Raw genomic sequence first — 7,293 nt, forward strand, 5'->3', positions numbered from 1 at the left:
TGCGCCGGTGCATTCGGGCACATCCGCTCCCCGATGCCCAATGCTGGAATCACAAGCAGGTGGGGAAATCCCAAGCATCGTGGGACGGAAAGAGATGCACCAAGCCCCTGTCTCAGCAACGGGGCCCATGCAGGAAACCAGACTGAGCTGATGAGGCCTGTGGATCCAGGGCACAGTCACCCACCTGCACGTGTAAACCCCGGGGCGGCTGCTGATAGCAGGCTGCAGAGGTAAGGGATCCTGTGTGCCCAGGGATCAGATGCCCACAGGGCACCTCCCTTAGTAAAGCAAGCATCTCTCACATGCAGGGCACAGCAGGCACCACGAGCCGCTGGCAAACGCTGCCCCGGGGGGAAGTGCTGCTCCCAGCACGGAGCCCAAGTGCAACTCGGAGAGCTCCCGTGGGCATGGGTGGACCTAGGATTTTGAAAAGCGGGGTGCAGCTGGGGAGGTGCCTCATCCCATAAAAACAACACGTATTTTTCTCCGGTTAAAAATAAACTAGAAGCTCTACCAGCAAGCCGGGGCCCTAGGGCTGGATTCTTCTTTTAGGATCAAAGCAAACACAAAGATAACATCGCTGGAGTGAGTGAAACACAACCTGCAGGGCTGTGAAATAGGAGCTTCGTTAAGGAGAGCAGCCAACAGAGAGAAGAATGGCAGGACCGACCCCTGCGGGAAAGGCTGGAGCTGGGATTCAGCTGGAGCCCAGGCAGCCTCTCTGCTCCCTGCCTTGCCCAGCTCCTCCGGACCAAGAGCTGCCTCGGAGACCCCGTGCTTCCTGCCATGCTGGCCCCAGACCCGTGCCGCCCAGCTCAGGCCTCATGACGCCAGCTTGCAGGGGCTTGGTCCAGCTGCAAAGACCGCCCCTGCATCCCCAGGACAGGCGCTGCATGCGCCACGGACCTCAGCTCCCTTCCTGCCAAGGAAAGCTCCTGCGGCTGCTCTATCGTGGACGGACTGGGCGATGCGGGGAACAGCCCAGGCAGAGCCTGTGCCAGGAGAGAGCCGTGTCCCTCGTGCCCCTGACCCCCTCCATGCTGCTTTCCATCCTCCGTGAGCCCTGCCCACTCCTGAGCTGCACCGATGTGACTCGTCGCAGTCCCCCCAGGTCTCCGGCCAGGCCCAGAGGACACTGGGGCAGCGTGAGGCAGGAGGCCACAGGACATGGGATGGGCAATGGCATCCCAGGCTGGAGGAAGCACGTGCAGGCCCTTTAATGCCCACGTCTCTTGTCTCGCTTTTGTTTGCTGGCTCTGCGCCCCAGCGGAGCCGGCCTGCTGGTCCCCGGCAAGCCACGGGTGGGCTATAATCCCCCCTTGTTCTGCCCGCGTGTGGCAGGGCCAGTGTCAGCCAGGAACCCTACCAACCGCATCAAAGCCTGGCCCTGCTACCGTCAGTGCAAGGCAGAGCACGCGGGGACCGCATCCCAGCCCCGAGCTCAGCCAGCTGGGCCAGGGCCAGGAGGGGCGCGGGAAAACAGGCAGGCACAAGAAGCCGCATCTCCTGGCATGGCTGGAGCCTCCCCGAGGTCTGGGGGCCACTGGATGCTGAGCCCCTGCCAAGCCACGGGCAACAGGGCAGGGAGCCGCTGCGGCACGTCTACAAAGCCAGGCCTTCCCCTGCGCTCTGCAGGCAGCCGCGGGGCGCCCCACATCAGCGCCCTGTTCCCTGGGCTGATATCTTGGCTTAACGCGGCCCTGGCCAAGCAGGTTGAGCTCTGCAGGCTGCAGCACAACCCAACAGCAACCAAGACCCACCAGGACTCAACCCACTCGCCTTGCTCCCTCACCCGGGGGTCCTTCTCCTGCCCCCAGCCTGCACGCAGGACCTCAGTGAACACCCCAACCTGGCCTGGCGCTGCCTTGGCGGTCCTCCGGCCAGGGGAGCCTCCTGGGTTAAACCCGGCTCTGCCCAGCTCCTAGCCACACCAGCATGGAGTCAGGGCCCCTTCCCTGCTGGCCAGGCCCCCCTGAGCAAAAGCAGCCTTGTGCCACCTCACAGCAGCCCGAGAAGGCAAGGCGAGACACCTTTGCACCTTCTGCCAGCTGCCGAGACCCCTTCAGGAGCTGGTGCCTCCCCAGGCTGAAGCCAGGTGTGTACTGGGGGGAGCCGCCCCCCACCGCATGCGCATTTAGCAGAGACAGCCCTAAAGCAAGCCCTAGCTTCCAGACCCTGCTTACACCATCAGGCTTGGGGGCTTGGGTGCCACTCTACTCCTTATCACAAAGCTCTGGGTACACACGGCCGTTGCACAACTCGCTGCAGCCAACAGTCCTGTTTATTTTTAAGCTCTTGCAACACGGTTTCAAAGAACATCTCCCCTGCAAAGGACAGCCCCATGGCTTGCAGCGGAGGAGCTGAGCTTGGAGCAGAAGTCTCTCGGCAAGGGAGGGGAGAAGGCACTTTCACAAGTGCTCCTGAGAGCCAGGACAGCCAAGAGGCCAGTGGGAGGAGACGTGATGCCCCCTGGCAAGAGGATTCCCAGAGGTGCGGAGGGTGGAGTGGTGCCCGACAGCACCTTGGCCCTGGGGCAGGGATGTTTCCAGCTTTCAAGGCACTGGCGGGTAGGAAAGGGGGAGTGGGGTCTGGGACACCCATGCAAGGCCTGAAAGCCCCTCGTACCACGAGCACTCACCCCCAGAGACATGCCCTGCATCCCATGCCAAACCTCATCTCCACCTGGCCATTGCCCCAGGCAGCATCCTCACTTCCATGGACGCTCAGCTCAGTGAGAGATGCCCCAACTCCACGACCTGCAGACATCTAGCCACCGACTTGGCAGCGATGCCGGACTGTGATGCCCTCCAGCTGGGACCCCAGCCTCAAGGGAGCTTCTGCAGAAGAAATCCATGGAGCCTCCCAGTCATTTCAGGGCTGATTTTTGATTCCTTCACCAGCTTAGCAAGAAGGAAGCACCAGGGCCCAAGCAGACAGCCTGGCTGTCCTCTCATCAGTTGCCCCCACAACAGCTTGGCAGAAGGGTTAACAGGTTCTCTGGGTGTGCATTACACACACACACACCCACACACACACACCCAGCCAGCCAGAGGCAAGCGGTGGATGAGCAAAAGCTACCGGCAAGTTGGACCCCAGGCCAGAGCTACCCTCCTGTCTAGGGATGGAGTGGGGAAGGGGCACTGTGCAGAGCAGGCGGGCGGGCAGCTTCTCCAGCTGTTTGCTCTGTCCAGTCCTTTCCTGCCCTGCAATCCAGTCTGGGAACCCAAGAGCACGTGAGATCCAGCTCGGGGCTGCTAATCCCCCGGTGCGTCCGGTTTGCACCTTGCAGCTGCCACGTGTCTGCATGCCACCCCCCAAACAGCCCCTGCAGCCCTCTGCATATGGGAACGCCCATTGCTGGAGGGGTGGATGGTTGGGGAGGGGTCCAGCACATGCATCATGAGCCTGATCCACGTTTTACACTGCCCATGGCCTCCACTGGGGTGCCAGGGAGATTAGCATTGAGCCCAGATGCTTCTCCTACCTCCCCCACGTGCAACCGCCAAACGGCTCCATCTCCTCCCATGCCCAGAGCAGCCTGGACAATAACCTCGGAAGACAAGAGCTCAGTCCTCCTGCCTGCCAGGAATATCCCTGCTGCCCTCTGACCCAAGCTAATGAGAGGCATTTCCCAGAGATCAAGGCTTGCAGCAGGGAGGAGGAATTATCTCCTGGCTGCTAATCCCCTTGCTCACATGCACGAACACATCAGGAAAGGATGGCGCAATAGAGAGACAGCCCCTTCCAGCCCCTGCCCAGGGGTTTGAGCAAAAGGGGACACTTTCCCAGGCTCTCTCCCTTTACAGTCAGCAGTGGTGGTGTGCTGGCTCACCTCTGGAGGGGCCTTCGGCAGGCATGCTCAGCAGGTCTCACAGAAGTAAGTTGGGGAAAGACCTGGGGCATGAGATGGGCCTGAGCTAAGGCAGCTGGATCCCCTGCAGAAAAGGGGACACTGCACTCTTACACGCTGGTATCTGCCCACAGTCGTTCTCCCAGCACGTGCCGGAAGTTCTCCATGCACTTGGCAAAGACACAGGGCAGCATCCTTTGGCCTGGGTCACACTGGGGAGACCTGGAGGCTTTTCATCACCCCTCTTGGCCTCAACCGCCACAGGCATGTCAGCAGCACCCCACTCCCTCCTGGTCTCATCCCATCTGGCAGCTGGGGAAACAGAGACCCAAAGAGGTCAAGTGACTTGCCCAAGGCTGTAGAGCAAGGCAGTGGCATAGAAGGCACGGCAACTGCCGACTGCAGCGTCCCACCTTCCTGCCCTGCAGCCCCAAGGAGGAAGCGCTTCTGCCTTGACCAGCATGAGGCTTTTCTAAGCAGCTCTTGCCTTATCTAGGTGCATGTTATATGGGGCAAGTGACATCTGGTAGCCTGGCCACTGCCAGCTGCTCTTCCCTGCCATTGTTCTGGGCTGTCTCCATGCTGGCCGTGTGCTGCCAGGGCTGGGGTAACCCTATCCGTCTCTCTGGCACACACCTGTTGTCACAAGCCGTCCTCCCCAAGAGCAGGGCATAGCTCCAGCAGGGCCTTACCACGGGCCACCTGGGTTCGATGAGGGGTGGCATCCTCTGCCAGGCCCCTACTCCGAGGACGAGTCCTAGGGCAGCAGAGATGACCGCACTGGTGCTGTGTCCCTCAAGGCAGGGCTGCGATGGGCTGGGCACGTCCAGAAGACATCGGACAACATCTTTCCAAAGAAACTTCTCCTCTTCCCGGGGAGGGCTCGCTGCTGCCCCGTAGCTCTTCTCATAGCATGCAGCTGGCTCCTGCCACCAAGGGCCATTCAGGTGGGACAGGACGTAGTGCCAGCTAAGCTACCCTGGCACAGCCCTCGATGGGAGCCCCCTGTGCTGAAACACGAGGCAAGGAAGGCTGGCTCTGGCTAGCCGGTGGCGGCAGAGGTAGTCCTCTTCAGTGAGGAGGACGGAGGGAGAGGTTGGAGCAGCTCTACCTGGCCTCTCTGCTCCTCTCCCCCAAGATTGGGCTACAGGCCCTGGGGTGGACTGAGAATGGCACCCCAAGAATCGGGGAGAGGTGCTGGGACTGAGTTAGCTGCCTGCTATACTGGCAGTGCCAGGCCCTGTGCTGATGAGGCAGGAAAGGGCTGAGTTGCTTGGCTAATGGAAAGGACAGGGTCATGAGCACTGCACCACGCTCCGGCCCAGGTGAAGGCTGGAACTGGCCCAGCTGGACCGCAAGAGCTCAGAGCAACCCTTCCAGCCAGGAGAGGACTCCAGGCAAGGAAGTCTCCATGGTGGGTAAAGGCCAGCCGTGCGTCAGAGGCACATCAGAATTGAATGGGTCACCAAGGCCAAATCCCCATCCTGGCCCTTCCTCTGTTGCTTTTTCCAGTGCCAAATGCGCCAGGCTGGGAAACGGCAGCAGCAAGAAGGCATCAATCAGCAGCCGCACAGCGCCAAGACTACACAGTGCTCGTGCAGGGTCGGGCCAGGGTGGAGAGGCCTTTAATTGATAAAAAGATACAAGCCGACCAGGCCGGCACTGTTCCCTAATCCCCCTGTAATTAATGACCTTATCTTTGGCCAAAGCCATTTAGATAAAGTGGCTGATGCGCTGGGCTCCGGGCCTGGCAGCCCAGATGGGAGGGCTGCATTTGTCTGGGGATTAGCAGAGGGCAGATGGCGCTAAATGGCATTCCTCATCCTCATTCCGCTCCACACCAACAGCCTGAAACTCGAGACCACAACAACTTTCTCAATTTTTTTTTCCAAGGCTCCTTTCAGCAGGCAGCAGGGAGGAGTGTGTGTGTATTGGGGGGGAACCAAGAGCTGGGAGACCAACAAGAGGCAGAGATCTGAACAAAGATCACGCACCAGAAGCTGGTTTCGATCTCAGCCGGCCACAACTGCCTTCTGTCCCGGCCCAGGGTGCAATCACTTACCTGAAGCGGGGTGGCGGGGGGGTGGAAGCAGCCTTTGCTGGGTTTCAGGTCTAGCGGCTGTGCACGCAGGGCATGGAGATTAAGTTGAGCTGTGAGAGCTGCTGGGATAATTTTGCCTGCTGTCTAAGAGCGACGGCTAGCCAAGAAGAGCGTTACAATGAGCACTGACTTCCCCCCCACTCCAGCCACAGGTTATTCCAAAAAAGATACCACTGCCTGGAGCCAGACAGCCTCGCACCCTTCCCCCAAGCCCATCAGGCACAGTCAAGGATCCCGGAAGTCCAGTCTCCTGGCACCGCTATTGATCTTTACATGGCAAATGCTCAGATTTTACAGCCCTGGACAGAAGCATAAAGCCTAAAATAGAGCATGGCCATGGCAAAGGATGCTCTTGCTGGGCAAACAAAGGGGAATGCGGTCTGAGCTGTCTCCCTCCATCCCCCCAGCAGTAAAAGGGGCTCAGCCTCATGGCAGGATCAGACACTCTCCGAGCTGCATTGGGATTAACTGCTTAGCTCAGCCCTGGGAGGAGGAGCCAGGCTGTGAAACAGAGCCCGGGTTCCCCAGGGAGCCCCGCGGACAGTACAGGTACAGGACATGCACATCACGCACAGGGCAAGAGCCCGTGTGGAAATGTCGCCCCATCATGGACATGGCCTCCCCCCACAGCTGCGTACCCAGCCCAAAGGGGGTCATCGATGGACCGTGCAAACAGCAGCTATTTTAGTAGCAGGATGCCGTCTGCCCTGGGGACAGCACAGTTCATAGTAAACTGATTAGGGACCTTAAACCCCTCTGATAGCATCTGATGGCACATGCTCAAGGAAGCAGGCAGATAATCCCCTGCTCCCCCCATTCACACAAGAGCTGCCAGGAGCATCCCAACCTGTGCTGGCAAGTGGTGTGTATGTATGTGTGCGTGCATGTGAGATGGGATGTATGCATCGATACATATGCATGGGGTGGGTGTGCATGTGTGTGCAAGCATGGGGTGGGGGGGAGCGGTGCGCATGTGCAGGCCTAGAAAACGCAGACTTGAAATTCAACTGGCAGATCCGTCCCCAAGCTGGCAAGAGAAAGTCAGCCTGCGGGTCCCCTTCCTGGTAATTCCATCCTCTCCCCAGCCCGGAGCATCTGTCTCGTCTTGGCCGTGCTCAGCAAACTGAGAGCAGCTGCGGGAACACCTTGAGCTCTGGCAGCGAGAAGCCCACACGGGAGAAACCTTAGCCACGTTCCAGTTGCTCCCTTTGCAATGGGAGGCCCAGGGGCCCAGCAAGAGGACGTTGCGGCTCGTATTTCAGCTGTGCACGGGGGAAGCAGCACTGGTGGTGGCTCGGCTGCTGCCCTCTGATCTGTCAGGAAGGAAACGCATGCATCTGCC

General features: G+C 59.8%; 1 long non-coding RNA gene across 1 annotated transcript; it reads right to left on the bottom strand.

The window, feature by feature from the left end:
• LOC109294113 lies at positions 1 to 3,304 on the bottom strand. Its single transcript, XR_002096468.1, has 3 exons — positions 2,712 to 3,304; positions 515 to 609; positions 1 to 142 (listed from the first exon to the last, which is right to left on the bottom strand). It is a non-coding gene; the product is annotated as an uncharacterized LOC109294113 (long non-coding RNA).
• Between the last annotated feature and the right edge of the window lie 3,989 nt (positions 3,305 to 7,293).

This window comes from Gavialis gangeticus, unplaced genomic scaffold, assembly GCF_001723915.1.
Source record: "Gavialis gangeticus isolate Ggan-Ray unplaced genomic scaffold, GavGan_comp1, whole genome shotgun sequence".
In the NCBI taxonomy this organism is placed as follows: domain Eukaryota; kingdom Metazoa; phylum Chordata; order Crocodylia; family Gavialidae; genus Gavialis; species Gavialis gangeticus.